The 16558-nt window shown below is 40.2% G+C and overlaps 1 protein-coding gene across 1 annotated transcript in view; it reads left to right on the forward strand.

The window, feature by feature from the left end:
* The first annotated feature begins 4070 nt into the window (after nt 1–4070).
* The window catches only part of lrrc3b (leucine rich repeat containing 3B), a 43884-nt gene continuing 31396 nt past the window's right edge, over nt 4071–16558 (forward strand). The window contains exons 1-2 of the mRNA XM_046059676.1: nt 4071–4151; nt 8043–8222. The gene's annotated coding sequence lies outside the window, so the exon portion shown is untranslated. The remainder of the gene's footprint in view (nt 4152–8042; nt 8223–16558) is intronic.

The raw sequence follows: 16558 nt of genomic DNA on the forward strand, positions 1-16558 counted from the left end.
AAGGGTTTGTTGAGAAAGTTTTGAAGTAGATATAGCCAACCTGCAAGAAGTGGTTTATCACAGCATAGTAGTCACTTCCTGTTGCCAGCAGGTGGCACTATGACTATGAGTGAATATTGGCCTATGGATGAGTTCAGAGCTTGTTATACATGTAAAATTTGGTACAGACGTGAGCATGTACACTGAAGCTATAACAACTTTCTGTTTCGTGGCGAATCATCGATTTTTGACACCACGCCACGGGCACCCTCGTGGGAGAAAACTCATCATTGGTACAGCTTTAATCGTCAATGGGTTTTGACTGCACAGTGAAAATTTTAAGTCAATCTGACTAAATCCCTAGGAGGAGTTCTTTAAAGTACGAAGTGTGTAAATCGCCAAAAATGACCATTAAATCTAAAATGACCGACTCCCTGTTGGGTGTCTGGGCATCGCTGCAAGAGGCTTTTTTTGTTCGTCTAGACATGATACAGGTGCCACCGAAATTTCGTACACATAGGTGAAACTTTTTGCCAGGGGCTGCTCTGTAGTGGGCGCTAGCAAGCCATTTTGCGACGCCCACTTCTGAAACCCATAAAATACAAAAATGTTCATCCTGACGTGACACGCTTGACGTGTGTGCAAAGTTTGGTGAGTTTTCGAGCATATTTAGGCCACCAAAAATGAGATTACTTTGCAGTAATTAGGGCCCTAATAACCAGTCGTTACAACAAAGTAGGGCTGAAACGATTCATCAGTCAAATCGATTAATTCGATATCTAAAATGCATCAACGCTTTTCGTTTAATCGCTATAACTATGTAGCGCACTTTTTCGCACAGACGTTCATTACTGCCGCACATCGCGCTTAGGTTGTGTGAACACAACATGATTATTATGGCTGCTTGCAAAATGGAGGAAGAGAGAGAAAATAGCGAGGGAGGAAGAAGAAAGTGTCCAAAGTATGGGATTATTTCTCTGTAATGTTACAGTCTAATGTAGCCTACCGCAACAGCACGACGGCATCTGATCAGAAAGCACCCCGTCTAGCATCAAGTCCACGGAGCGGACCATAAACAAGGTAACCGTGACGGTGGTGGTGTAATGGCGTGGGGGTTATTTTCTTGGTACAGTTTGGGCCCCTTAGTACCAGCATCGTTTAAACACAACAGCCTCCCTGAGTATTGTTGCTGACCATGTCCATCCCTTTATGACCACAGTGTACCATCTACTGATGGCTCCTTCCAGCAGGATAATGCACCATGTCACAAAGCTCAGATCATCTCAAACTGGTTTCTTGAACATGACAGTGAGTTCACTGTACTCCACTGGCCTCCACAGTCACCAGATCTCAATCCAATAGAGCACCTTTGGGATGTGGTGGAACGGGAGATTCTCATCATGGATGTGCAGCCGACAAATCTGCAGCAATGCGTGATGCTATAATGTCACTATGGACCAAAGTCTCTGAGGAATGTTTACAACACCTTGTTGAAAGTATGCCACGAAGAACTAAGGCAGTTCTGAAAGCAAAAGGGGGTCCACCCAGTCCTAGCGAGGTGTACTTAATAAAGTTGCCAGTGAGTGTATTTTAGTGCTTGATGGATCTGGTTCTCATTACATTTAGTCAAATATTTTCAAGGCCAAAAGCAGTAACACTGAGTTCACTATTTCGTCAAGTTAAATTCTTGCAATACTTCTCAATTGACAGAGTACCGACCTCTCTGTGGGGTTTTTCAGGCAAAGCCACAGTGAGCTGCTCATGGTGTGCGAGCATGTCAAGTGTTATTAATGTCGGACTAGGGAAGACCACAGCTGCGACTGTCAGTGCAGGCAATGCAGAGGTTATTACAACAAATATCAGGGGAAACAGCCTGCCCTACTCGCCATGAGAATCTTTCAGTCCTGACCCATCCAAGAGGATCCTCACGCCTGCTGTAGTGGCTATACTCAACCCTGTATACTAAAGGATTCTGGGAGTAGCTATGACTAATTAAATACATTCTGTTTTGATCCAACACAGTTTTAACTTCAGCTTGAAATTTGCCTTACACATTCATGCTCCCAGAAGAAACTAATGTTTGATCTGTTTGATCTTGGTGATGACCTCCTGCAGGTCAAACTTTGGCTATCTCTGTGTAATTATTCTTTCATTGATGCAGTACAGTAACATAGTAAAACAAATGAGTTTTACTTCCTTTAAAGAGACTTAAAGCTGGTGTGGGCAATTTATTTCAGAAGCAATATTTCTTCAATTTATTGAAATTGTCTTTACATCCCGACAGCAATCAATAAGTCAAAAATTAAAAGAATCCAGAATCTGTGGCAGTCGCAGGACTGTAATAAGATTGGTCCAAATGAAATGATTGTCTGACCCACCTACCTGATACCTGTCTGCACTATGCTCGTGCACTCACTGCGCTTGAACATGTTATAGAGAGTGGCTATGGAGAGAGGCCTGGATGGAGGGCGTGTTTTGTTCTTCCATTGGATACTTTAAAAATCTAGCTGTCTCTTGCTAGCTTCTCCATCGTTGCCTACCCTACCTTTGTGCCAGTGGATACTACAGAGGTTTAAATTCTTATCTTGCTACAGAAGCTACTCAAGGGTGTGTCAGTACACTGTGACATCATTGTTGGGTTTAGTTAAGTACATTTCTTTGCCAGGGACCATGTACAAAAAACATTGATTGATTCAAAGAGAAGACGTGATCTAGCTGCTAGCTAATTTCCATCTGCAGTCCCTGGGTGTGCAACACACCTGAAACTTTAAACCAGAGCCTTAACAGTGAATTGCTGCTTTTCAATCTGGCGTTGAGTTACACTTTCAGGAATGGTTCTACATTTGGGAAATATGGTTATTTGCGTGCTTTCCAAGAGTGAGATGAGAGGATCAAGATCAATTTCATGTCTGTGTGTAAAGTACAGAGCTGGAGTCAGGACGTAGTTAGCCACGCTGTCCAAAGTTACAGTAAAAAAAACACCACCAACTAACTCCTCTTTACTAACACCTCTAAAGCTGACCAATTCACATGTATTTTGTTCATGTAATCTGTATAAGTGTAAAACTGTCAATCTGTGGTTTCAGAAAGAGTTACATAGAAATATTTCTTGGCAAACAGCCGGGTTCAGTGACTGTGTGTGGCTTTCAGGAGTAGCAGTAAAGTGACAATATATCTAAAATCAATAATATTATCACATTATTCATTGCTTACCACCAGCACCTGACTGTTGTTGCTGTGCATGGGGAATTTATTGTTTTATTGACAATAAATCTAAATTGAACATTATGAAGCAAACAATGCCAGATCCATGCTAATCTAGCCAGTGTTAGCTGGTGAAGTAATTTGGCAAGCAGTTAGTAGTATTTTGCAACATATAACTTTAGCTTCTGGTCAGCCTAGCCAGCAAGCTAACATTATCTAACTTGAGCCAAATAAACACAAAATCACAATTTATTCCACATGCTTTGCACTGTTAGTTTACCTGTCCAATAAGATTAAAGCCAATTCTGGCTCAGTTATACAGTAACTCATAAAAGTGATACACCCCTCACATTTGTGTAAATATTTGATAATATCTTTTCAGCACTGAAGAAACAACCATTAACCCCTTAACGCCTGAATTTTTTTATGATAAAAAAAAAAGATTTATTATTTGTTTTTTCATTTGCTTTCAAGCTGATGTTAAATTAAGTGAAGATTGTTGTCTTTAGAACATAGAAAAGATATAAATTCAGGTATGTGTAGGTATGATGCAAATTAGCGACAACAGGCATAAATGAGAAACCAGGGCTTGCAAAAGGTTCCTAGGTTCGTATCAAATATGCACCAACAGGCATTGGGGGAAACCATGTTCTACCTTGGCTTGCAATCTGCAAGGAAGAGGTATGATGCGAATTCACGACAATCGGCGTCAAGGGGTTAATGTCTAAACTGCTGGCAACCAAAGTGAGTGAAAATACTGGATGTGGCCAGTCTCTATCACTTGCAGGTAAAGAGCTGAGACTGATTGCAGTAACTCTGGGCACCTGCGCTAATTGCCCTGAAGAGTATTTGTAACTCTGTCTTCTCATTCTGCAGGAGGCTGCTGTTGAGACCAGGTCTCCCTGCGGGCCAGCTCCCTGGTTTCCCCTTCAGTTTGGCTTTCTTTGGTTTTGGACTGCTGCTTTGTGGTATTTACCTTGTTTTTGCCTACTACAACACCTTCATACATATATATTCATGCAACCATCATCCTGCACAGACACTGCTGAAACCACAGACCACATACCTCATACTTTAATTATGTTAGTCTGAAATACCTCTTAATTTGGCTTATTTTTGTTAAATAAACATATGTTCTTAACCGTTTACCATACCCTTTTGTTGTGGCCTTCTGAGCCAGGTCATAACAAAAGTGATTAATTTCAAATATAACTACATATAGCCCCATTAAAGTCAATACAGAATACATGGATAAAGTTCTACAGTTCTTTGATTTATTTTTCATTACATTCTCAAAGCTTTATACTAAATGGGCCGGTAGTAGCTCAGTATGTAAGGACATTAACAACACAGTGAAAACATTGAGTTTTTTAATAAAGTATATCTTCTTCTTCTTAAATCATATGTATTATAATTTTAATTTTGCATATAACACAGGGAAAACTGATTGTTTCATTCAATGCAAACTTTGTCTTCTCTAATGCACAGTTTTAAGCAATCTACATTCATAATGTGCATAAAGACCTCAAACAGTGTTAAGGCTTGCCTCTAAAAAATAAAAGGAAGAGTTCCCACCTAGAAGTCTATTTTAGTTTTTCTTGCAGATCAAAACGTGACCCAGAGATTCTGAGAGGTGTTCATCATTCTTTGATGTGTGAAACAGTTGGATAATCATGTTCTCTTCATATTTAATTGCTGTACGAAGGGTGGCCATTTCAGCCCCTTTATCAGCAGGGTAATGTAGTGCATGTGTGCCTGCACTGTATGTGGGTGTCAGTGTTGCATGGTACGAGATACCATCATTTAATAAGTCTTGTCTTTGTAATACATCAGTTACGAGGCTTATCAGCAAATCATTAGATTGCATCTGCTTCAGTGTTGTTGCCTCTGGCTTTTGTTGTCCCTTTCTAACCATCACATTATGTGGAGTCAAATGGCAAGATGAATGTACCTCATGAAACCGTTGTAAGACTATCTTAGTGTTTTTGTATATGCTTGAGAGAAAAATACCAGCCTAAATTCTGCAAAAGAATATATATTTAAAGTCTAAAGCCCCACTTGCAACCCTTAGCTGCTGCAATTATACAAAGTGTGGTAAAGAATGTACAACATAGCCTACAGATGATTTTGTGTCTTTTACACAGCCTTACTTATAATTGATCTAAAAATGCAAAGTTTGTCCTGAGTGAGTGGTGCTAAACTAGACCTATTAAAGGATAATTAAAGCCATGACTACTTCATATTGTATTGTTGTAATTAGCAGCTGAGTGAGAAAAAACTTTCATGTCAGCCTCCTGGTTGTAATACCCAGTGGGAGATAATGTGAATTTTCAAGTAGGCCTATCAACAAACAAGTGGGAAAATGGCTGCTTTGTATCTGGTTTTCCTTGTGAACAACTGCCATGAATTCACAACACAACCAAAAGCAACAATTTATTCGGTGTGCCTTCAAAGTTAGCCCCATTTTACTGTATAACACACAAACACTCCCATGTTGGAATAATGAGAGCTTTCCCTGATCTTCCCATTTGCAGACATTGCCTCAATACAGGACAAGGTTCATTACAACGTGGATCGTATTTCGACCCTTTCTCCTACAAATTACGTTTAAATATTACAAAATTATTTTCCCAGTTACGTTGTGGTGGCACGCAATATCATTGCTGCCTATGTTAAGAGGCACCTTTTTTCAAATTAATGATTATGTGCTACATTACACACCAGAATTGCAGAGAGGTGGTCACGGTACAAAGCACATTGACCAGGGTAGTCCAGTCTGAGGGAAGGGTTAGGCAACAAAAACACCTGGGTTAATATATCAATGGCTTTCCAATTAGTCTGTGAGGTGCTGCAATGTCAGCGTCCTGAGCTGACGTGTGCCGCAGGCATCAGCTGCGTAACAGAGTCCAATTACAATGTTTTGATGTTTACCTTTGCTTTTGCTTCCTAATTAATTGCTTACAGATATTTGACAAGGGGCTCTTGAACCCAGGCCGAACATCAATCATACAGTTACTAAATGGTATGGTCTGTTACCTGCAGATGCAAAGGCCACAATCAAAAAAGCTGAATGCCTTACCCAGCATGCAACACACCTGACTGCATTACCCTTCCTGTATAAATACAATCTCGTGCTGTGTCTCAATTTGGGTACTTCCTCGAGTATACTAACATGTAACAAGTACACTGCGTACACTATGTACTTACTTGCTTAGTGCCTTAATTTTGACAGGGTAGTGTTCCCTCAAATCAAACACTGCTGTTGTGCACTAACCGGAATTGACTATCGCAAGATTGCGCAATCCCCCAGCACAGAGGCCGCGTGCAGAGCACCAAAATAACAGCCATAATAATAATAAAAAAAGATAAAGATATGACAGTCCCCTTTTGATGCTATTTCTGTTGTTTAATTTTATTGTTTCACAAGCCAAGAATTTTCTGTACATCACGAGCGAGATGTCTCTTCATTTAATTTAAACTACTCAAATGTATATAATAACAACAGTATGAACATTTAAACAGCTGTGTTTTGCCCCCACCGCCACTTGTGGAGTTTCTCAACTCCAAAAACGTTTTTAATCCGCCATCACTTTTCATAAAACTGTCAATATTCGACATCTACACATTTGATTTCTCGCCTCAAAACTTCTCAGAAGTAGATTTAGTGATGAAATAGTGTACAAAACTTGTAAAAGCTGTTCTGTTGTTGGCCTCTCCCTCTGCTGCTTCCCACTTCTCCCGTGTCGTTGGTCCTGCCCCTTCCGCTACGTAGCTAAAGTGGGGGTCGTTGAGGGTGAGAAGTGTCCAGACACGTTATGAGTGCACCATCCGGGTACTCTCAGTGCCCTGTATTTTTCCATACTTCTCAGTGTGGACTCACTTATGCCCTCAAAATTGTAAATGTAAGTATGGAAGTGCGCGAATTGAGACACAGTCTCAGTATAGGTACCTGCCAACCGTGCACACAAAGTGCATTACGTCAACACAAAGGCAAATAAATGGATAAATGTTTCTTACAGTACACACACTGTGTCTAGAGGCTGACATATTTTTGTAGGATGGGAATCAGTTTCACTACACATCATGGGACTGGTACAGGACATGAAAAAAGTCAACATGTGTGGGCGGGTTTGGAATCATAGGTCTGTTTTTATAAATAAGCAGTTATGAAAAAAAAACACTATTTTCTGATTTTATGTACTGGGGAAAGGGACAGGAGTCATTGGGACAGAACAGGAGCACTTTTGTTTGAGTGGGATAGGACAGCAGTGAAAATCCACTCCTGACACTCTAGTTGTGTCTCATGTTTTAAGTCACTGCAAACCTTTTCTGCATTAAACCAAGACCACGATCCCTTCTCCTAACCTAAAGCTGTGAGTTCCTCTGTGATGTAAATATCTTGCATGCAGATTTTAATTTTTGAGTGCAAATGAACATTTTCGCCTTGATGGTGGTGCTAGACAAGAAGTAGGAGGTCACCAAAACATGTGGGTTTGATCTCTGGAGACCATGATTATCCTTCTTCCTCCTACAAATTTTAAGGAAAGCATTCCATTAGATTTCAAAATGAGGAACTTTTTCATCCAATGGCAATGGTCATCAAAGCAATCAGGAATGATCTGGGGACCTTGAATATCCATAGTAAATGTAGATATCTAGCAAGTCAGTGGGGAAATAACTTCCTCTGGCCCAAAGCATTCAACAGACAGATGGATGAAAAGTCTGACCAATGGATCAATAGATAGAGAGAAATATGGTAATTGGGGCTTAGGCCTATTCTAGCTCAACAAACAAAATGCATCTATAAATAAACATGGACTCATAAATTAATTTTAACTATTTTTATCTTCTTTAAACAGATCACAGAAACAACAAGAGCATACTGTCTCTGATCAGCGCCAGTTAAAGAAATCCCTCCATCTGTGCTAACATTCCACCATCCCTCTGCATGTATCGACCACTGAGAGTCTACTAACCCGCTGCCTCGGAGCTGACATTTCCATGAGAGCACCGCAGATCGATAAAACATTATTTGATGGGTATGTTGATGTTCAAAGAAACAGTGAGGGGCCATTGTATTGTCCAAATTCAATACAATAATGATTCATGAATGATTTATGAGTAGTTGATATTCCTTCATGGAGGGAAAAAATGTTTGGTTCTTGGACTGTGTATCACAGCCAAAGTGTATCTTCTGTCAGGCTCCCCTGTGTGGAAATACTTGTAACATTACATGGCTGAAAATTGTAAATGAAAACACATGAGTCATCCCGTGACATTTAAACAGGAAGTATTACTTATGCTTCACACCAGGTGAATGGCATAATGAGCTGTTTATTGAGCAGATCAAAATAAGCATTCATTATGCTTCTCTTTCCTCTGGCTCCATATATAGCATATAATTAGCTCCAGTTTACAGGATGATTGACCACTTAGTAAAGACAGGAACAAATCATGACCTTGTTTTCTGTAAGTTACATGAATGAATGAATCAATGTATTGACCCTCTAAACGTCAGTGGAAATGCTCTGAAGGAGTCTTGGGAGCACAGTAGAAACTGGTGTTGGCCCTCACACTCTTGGATAATGAGTCATTTTGTGGTAATAAACCTTTTGGAGATGTACTTGTCATAATAAATGAGCAGTTCAGCTGAGCAGTTGGTTCCTCGTGACAACAGAGTTGCCAAGGACTTTAAAAGACAATTCAAAGCTTCATGATAACCAATCTGTCTTGTTCCTAATAAAGTCTGAACCAGAGTTATCATGATAATATTTCAATATTTCAGCTATAATCACAACAACAAGAACAAGAATTTAGCTTAAAGGAAGGAAGGAAATTTACAAACATTTTTGCAAATTTGCGATGTTGACCAATGGGAAACTGTCTTAACGGCACCACTGTAAAGCTACGACTGAGGTTCCAAAAATCTGGACCTCAGTAATTTTTACAACAGGCTACGTTTTTTTTAGGTGTTTTTATAAAATAGACAATTTTTTTATAAATAATATTTTAATTACGTCTGTAGATATCAAGTTTTAGGACAACTGCAAACAAAAATTGTTAATGAAAGTCAGCAAATCAAGGGCTGCACTATAGTGTCAAAATCTATCATTAGTCATCATTAGTTTGTGTTAATGATAAATACAGTTTTTGTGTAGCTGTGCATAGTGTATGAACACGAATATGTTAGCTATATAGCTTATATAACTGCACTTTCACCAGAGGTTCACATTACATAGTAGCCTAGGCTTTAACTTACATCAATCACTGAATTTACTTCAATCACTGAACTCCCCCTGCCTATATTATGGAGAGGCCTTTAATTCCTTTCACACAAAAGTCTTGCTAAGCAAAGATGGGAAATAGGATACTATGAAATTGTTCATTTCAACCAGTATGAATATTACTTGCATAACATACATCCAAAGAACTATAAAAAAAACAGACCAGGCTTCTAATTGAGACCTGTGTTTATTTGTCAAAACCTGTAACCAGAACAAGGCCAGTAAAAGTGACAGGCTTTTAATTGAAATCTTACACTACACTTCACCAGTCACACTTGGTTTCCAAAGCAACCAGCACCACCAACTGAGACTCCTGTCAATGCCATGGTTTAAGACTATTTTGCCAATTTTTATACTAAACAAGGCAAGATGGATCACACTTCCTTTTCTCAGATTGTTTAACACAGTTTTTTGAAGGCTGCGTCCTGCAGGTCCCTTCCTGCTCCCAGCCAGTCAGTCAGCTGTAATTTTAGCATTTAGTAAACTGCTTGTTAGTTACATAATAATAGAAACAATAATCTAAGAAAAGAAAAGCTAATCTGATGTCTCAAGCATTCTAGTGATAACATCCCAAGACCTCTGGTTATTGTTTTGCTGTCCGGCCCACAGCTTGTTTTATTTTGGTTCTCTCTCAGTTTCAGCCACAGCAGGCAGTTTTCAAAGCTCTAAAAACCCACTGCACACTAGCTGCAGCAGACATACTTAGCGACTGGCAGGTGAACATAGTGCAGCATTTAGCAACCAAAGAGCCAGATATTCTTCCCAAGAGTTGGTAAAACCAAAATCCGTGCTAAAACAGAGAAAAGTGGACTTCCATTCATCAGGTGGACATAAAATACAACTTCAACTGAGTGATAATGTTGCTCTGGAGCTACTGGATGTGTATTTTAGAATCAGAAATACTTTATTAATCCCCGAGGGGAAATTCTTGTTACAGTTGCTCACTTGCACATCAAGACAATAAAGGAAATCCAAAAAGATAAATAGGAGTGTTGAAATGTGGACAGTATTTTCACAGTATATGACAGAAGCGTAATTTATAAATAATGGCACTGAGTAATTAGTAGTAATAATAATGAGTGCTGGTAGTGTTGAGGTGGAATGGATTAAAAACCCCTAGCAATGCAGTATTCGTATAAAGTAAACAAGAGTACTGAAACAGAGTAGTAAGTATTGATTATTGCACATCATGTCAACTATTGCACTACAAGGTGCAGTTACTGACTAATAGACCATGTGTCTGACACATTAGTTAAAAAGTTTGATGGCCATAGGCAGGAATGACTTCCTGTGCATTTTTGGGGAATGAGTCTTGCACTGAAAGTACTTCTTTGTTTGACCAGTACATCAGGGAGTGGGTGGGACACTGTCTGGGATAAAATGTAGCCTGGACAGCATCCTCCTCTCTGACACCACTGACAGAGAGGCCAGCTCTTCCCACACAGTGTCACTGGCCTTAGGCCCCATCCACACTTAAAACGCGTTTTAAAACGCAGACCTTTTGCTACGTTTACACCTCCCATGCAGACTAAAATGGCAAAAATGAAGACCTAAAACTGAGAAGTTTGGAAATGCTGCTGATGCCGTTTTTCGTTTTGAAACTCCAGAGAGCATTTTAGTGGGGACGGGCAAAAACGGAGGACTATACAATGACGCATGTAAAATAACTGTCTGGTAATGCTAACATTCCCTTGTGCTAACAGTAGCATCCATGGTCTTTTCCATCCCTTTAGCCTTATAACTTTGTTTTTACATCATGAAATCAACATACTAATCAGTTGACTTAGAGCAAAGATGGAATACATATAAGCGATGCTTCTGCTGATTTCTCTGGTGTAATGAACGTCTGCATTGTTAATCAGTCTGCCATTTCTAACGTGCTTCGAATGTGATCGATTATCCTTCCTGTTTCAGCCGTTTCATTCAGCTGTTCAACGTGAGAAGTGACAGAACTAGTTACCGAACACAGCTCCCTCATTTTGACAACAAAAATTTGTGGGGGGGAAGAGGTTTCCCCATTCGCCACGCAGTTCTGGCAGCGGACACTGGTTTCTTTGGCCAAATTCAGACTGTAAATCTGATTTTGCTCATATGTGACTCAGATCTGATGTGTTTCTAACAGTGTGAACAACCCAGGTCACATGGACTCTTTTGGATTTCAGTCACTTTCATATGTGGTCCAAATCCGATGCAGGTAGAATTTTTGTTAATGCGGTGAACAAAAGAGCTCCACAAAAAGCCATAATTAAACATGTGGCCCTCTTTCTCCTTGTCCTCACTATCATCTGCTCAGATTCCCTTTCTTCCACCTGAAATCCACCGGGTCGCCAGTTCTCTGCTGAGTCACCTGCATGCTACCAATCAAAAAAAAAAAATGGATCTGGGCAATAAATAACAATCAAGCACTAAGGCCTGCAGCATGAACGTAGCCTAGACTTAGATCTGATTTGATTCTAACAGTGTGAACACATCACATGGAATTTTTTCCAAAGCAGAAACACAATGCTAGTGAGAGTTTTTGATTTGGTATTTTTATAAAAATATTTTGTACAGTGCAAACAACACTTAAGCTGATGATACACGGGGCAACTTTTTGAGCAATGTTTCTGGGCAATCTTGCTGGTGGCAAGTCCGATTATGTTGTGAACAGATAGCGGCGGGTCGGGGCACATGGCAGAGTGCTGGGGGAAGGGGATTATGGTAGGAATCTTTACTCATTACCTTTGACTGGAAAATTGCCCAGCACCATTGCTCTAAAAGTTATTCCATGTATCATCAGCTTTTGGCTATAGCCTACACTTGTAGGCAACTACTCTGTATGTCGCCATAACTCCTGCATTACATTCAGTAACAGTCCAAGCTTGTTATTGAGCCATGCAAAAACCTGGTGTGGTTCTTCGTCTGTACTTCTTTATTCTTTCGCCAAATCTTCTGTAACTACGGAACAGACCATCTGCTTCATGGTTACACCAGCTCATGCATGCCCACTGTAAGTGAACGGCCACTAGATGTGCATTTTCAGTCGTTTTAATGTAGATGGAGATCACCTCTAAAACACAGCTAAAATACTGGTGTGGACGTAGATCGTTTCAAAACTGCGTTTTTAAACAAAAACGGAGTAGTGTGGATGGGGCCTTTGGAGCAGTTTGTTGAGCCTATTAGCATCCGCTTTCCTGAACCTGCTTGGCATAGACAGAGAGGACCCAAATGCAGTGCTCAAGAAAGACAGGTTTTATTGTGGAAAAAAGGGGTTGAGGGAGAGGTGAATGCCGGGGAAACGCAGGCACGGGGAACCGAGGGGACAGAGAACAGAGAGCCGGGGGACCCTAGGGGCGAGGAAGAAAGGAGGCACGGGAAAACTGGGAGGACGCCATGGGGGGAAACCCGAAGGGAGAGGGCAGGTGAGCGAGCCCAGCCGACTTGGCACAGGACGAGGGTGAGTGAACCTGGGGGGAGACAAACAGAAGGACAGGGTTAGTGACACAGGGAAGAACCAAGAGCTGGAGAAATGATAGAATTTTACTGAGATTTCAGGAGCTTGAGTGAACTTGTGGCACCGGGTTAGGAGCAACGACGATCAAGCAGAGGTAGTGTGGAGAACCGGGGTTGAAGTACTGGCAGAGGTGGAGTTGATTGTTGACAGGTGTGGCAGGCAGAGGAGGAGGTTGACGAGATGCAAGTGCAGGTCGTTGGCGGAGGGAGAGAGAGAGAGCACACACAGGGGAGGAGACACAGGGAGGCAGGCAGAGAACAGGAAAACAGAATCACAGACAAAAAAAAGGAGAAATAACCAGGACACTCACAGTCAGCCGGGCTGCCACCACAACATTGCCCAGCATGCAACAGCAAGCAGGATAGCACTGGCCACCACAGACTCATAAAACATTCTCAGCATTGTCCTGCAGATGTTGAAGGACCTCAGCCTCCTCAGAAAATAGAGGCAGCTCTGGCCCTTCCCGTAGAGGGCTTGAGTGTTCTTGGCCCAGTCCAGTTTATTATCCATGTGCACTCCCAAGTACTTAGAGTAACTAAGCAACTGTTTGCCAACAACTACACAATATCAGCTGATGATAATGTGATGTTGACCATGCCACATTTATTACAATTTGCTGAGAAATACCTAGCTAGTATTTTATTTATTTTTATTTAACCAGGAGAGTCCCACTGAGATTAAGAACCTCTTTTGCAAGTGTCAAGACAGGCAGCAGTATATAAAAAAATACAAACACATAGGTACAGACAAATAACACAGAAGACTAAGTAAGCTAACATTTCATAAAGTCATTTAAAATCATTTTTACAGCCTAAGAGCATTTACATATTAAGGCATCTGCCTTTAAGTCTTTCATTTTGGATTGAAATGCGTTTAGCAAGATTAATTCAGTGAGTTTCAAGTCATTTTGCAACATATTCCATGCTGAAGGTGCAGAATACAGAAATGTCTTCTTTCCCATTTCCATACGGGTATTTGGCACAGAGAGTATAAAGAAGTCCTGAGAACGCAAAGAGTGTTGCCCATTACTTTTCTGCATGAGATAAACACATAGGTAGCTTGGCAGCAGACCAAGAATTGCCCTATATATGAAAGTGTACCAATGAGATAGCCTTCGGGTGGCTAGAGGAGGCCATTCAACCTGAGAGTATAGCTCACAGTGGTGAGTCAGCGCTTTGCAATTTGTAATGAACCTCAAGGAAGCATGGTAAGCTGTGTCAATCATATGAAGATTCTGTGCAGAGGTATGCATATATAAAAGATTACCATAGTCCTGAAAAGATAAAAAAGTGGTGGCCACAAGTTGCTTTTTTACATTAAAAGAAAAACAACTTATTTCGAAAATAAAAACCCAGTTTTAGCCTCAGCTTTTTCACCAGGTACAGCACATGTGGCTTAAAAGTCAGGGAGTCAATCAAAAGACCCAGGTATTTATAGGAGTTAACAACCTCTATTTCACTTCCCCCCCAGAGTGACAACCGGAGGGATGCTTTGTGGCCTGGTCCTGGATTTGGTAAACAACATAAATTTGGTCTTGCATTTAGAACTAATTTCAGCTGCATAAGGGTATTTTGGACTTCAATAAATGCATTTTGCAAATATTCTATTGCTTGTACAAGAGCTGACGCACAGCAATATGACTGTATCATCAGCATAAAAATGAAGATTAGCATTTGACACATTTTGACACATATTGTTTATTTAAATAGTGAATAAAAGTGACTGTGACCTATTACTAAGGTAGTTTGAGAACCAAGCAACTGCTTGCTCTGAGAGTCCTGATTTAATAAGTCTAATTTTTAAAACTTCACGATCAACAGTATCGAAAGCTTTGGTTAGATCAATAAAGAGTAATGCCGAATGTTGCTTCTTGTCAAGTGCAACCAAAAAGTAATTTACCACCTTCACTGCAGCTGTGATGGTGCTATGTCTTTTTCTGGAGTCTGATTGGTATGTAGATAAAATGGCATTTGAGTATAAAAACTCCTTTAATTGATCACTCACAAGACCTTCAAGAATTTTAGCTAGTACTGATAAATTAGATATTGGCCTGTAATTATTTTAAATAGCTGGGTCACCCCCTTTTAATAAAGGGAGAATTTGGCTTTATTATTTGGTTTATTGCAGCAGAGGGAGTGCAACCAAAGAAAAAGCATTTTGTCTGTGAGTCAGAGAGTTAGGGGAGGAGATCAAGCGACAGAGAAAATGCCCTGGCTACAGCCCTGACCTTTGGGGGAACGGAGAGCCGAAAATATGGAAAGCTATCGCAGCTTATAGCCTAAGCTTTATTGCACCATCCACTTTTATTTAAACTCCTGTTTGTGAGTAGCTGATCCACAGAAGATGGACACTTTGCAAACAGTTGAGAGTCAATGAAACAAACACATTTTAAATAAACAGCATGAACTTGTTAACACGTTCCAAGCTAGCAAGGTTGCCAACTGTTTATAGCTTGGAGGCTCACTTACTTACATTCCTGCTCGCTTGGCATTGCAGCTATCTGTGCACTGCAGTGTGATCATTCAGATGTTGTATTCACTCACTTGTTCACTACAATAGTGTTCACTGTCTGGGTTCAGCTTTAGACTAACTGAAAGTAACTTGTTATGTTACTGTCCATGTGATAATGTTGTGTTTTCCTTCTGAAGACCAGTAACATTAGCTAAGAATACTGGCAGACACAAGACATTACTGAAATACAAGATTGCTGATCGCTTACTAGTGCAACAGATCAAGCAGCTAAATCAGCTTCTCAATATGAGATTTCTGAGCAACAGAGGATGTAATCAGGATACAGTCACACATTATATAATTCTGCAGATCTATGCAGGTCATTTAGATTAAAACTGTAGTTGTCATTAGTTGCGTGTAATAAAATTTCAACAGAGAACGTGGGGCTATTCAGTATTCTAGCATAGATATCCATATGCAATTTACAATGCTGACGGTATGGGGGGTTAATGGGAGCCCAACATCTAATCCAGCCACGGCAAAGTGCTATTTAAATTATTAATGTTTACTTTCTGAATCTGTAAATGGCTTTGACAAAAATAAACTACAGACAGGTTTTTGTCAGAATAATAATGGCAATAAAACATAGGTATATACCGTTATACTGTTATACCATCTGATCAAAATGTTGCATTTGATTAGACAATTCTACAATAAACTACTATAAATAAACTACTACTAAAACACTGGGTGACATGTTCTTTCATTACCATGAACACACACACTGTAGTTTATTTGACTCAATCCCACATACCCCGCCCCGCTGCTGGAAATACTCACTAGAGCACCAAATGTGGATTAATCCGCTGGTGACAATAACACAAAAGCACTTTACTGAGAGTAGACCCCCACCAATACCCACAAATATTCCGAAGTAAACATTACTGAGCATTAAATATAGTGCTTGGTAGATTATTGAATTGTTTTGTGGGTAACCAAAAATTGGCCTCGTGCTGGAACTAGGAGTAAGGCCATGGGACCACCAGAATCAACAGTGTTCTTTGTGTTGGGATATTGAATGTTCAACAAAGGAGTGAGAAGATGCACTCATGGAAAGCCTTGTAGTGACATTAGGAGAAAAGGTCGA

Source organism: Micropterus dolomieu, linkage group LG09, assembly GCF_021292245.1.
Source record: "Micropterus dolomieu isolate WLL.071019.BEF.003 ecotype Adirondacks linkage group LG09, ASM2129224v1, whole genome shotgun sequence".
NCBI lineage: Eukaryota > Metazoa > Chordata > Actinopteri > Centrarchiformes > Centrarchidae > Micropterus > Micropterus dolomieu.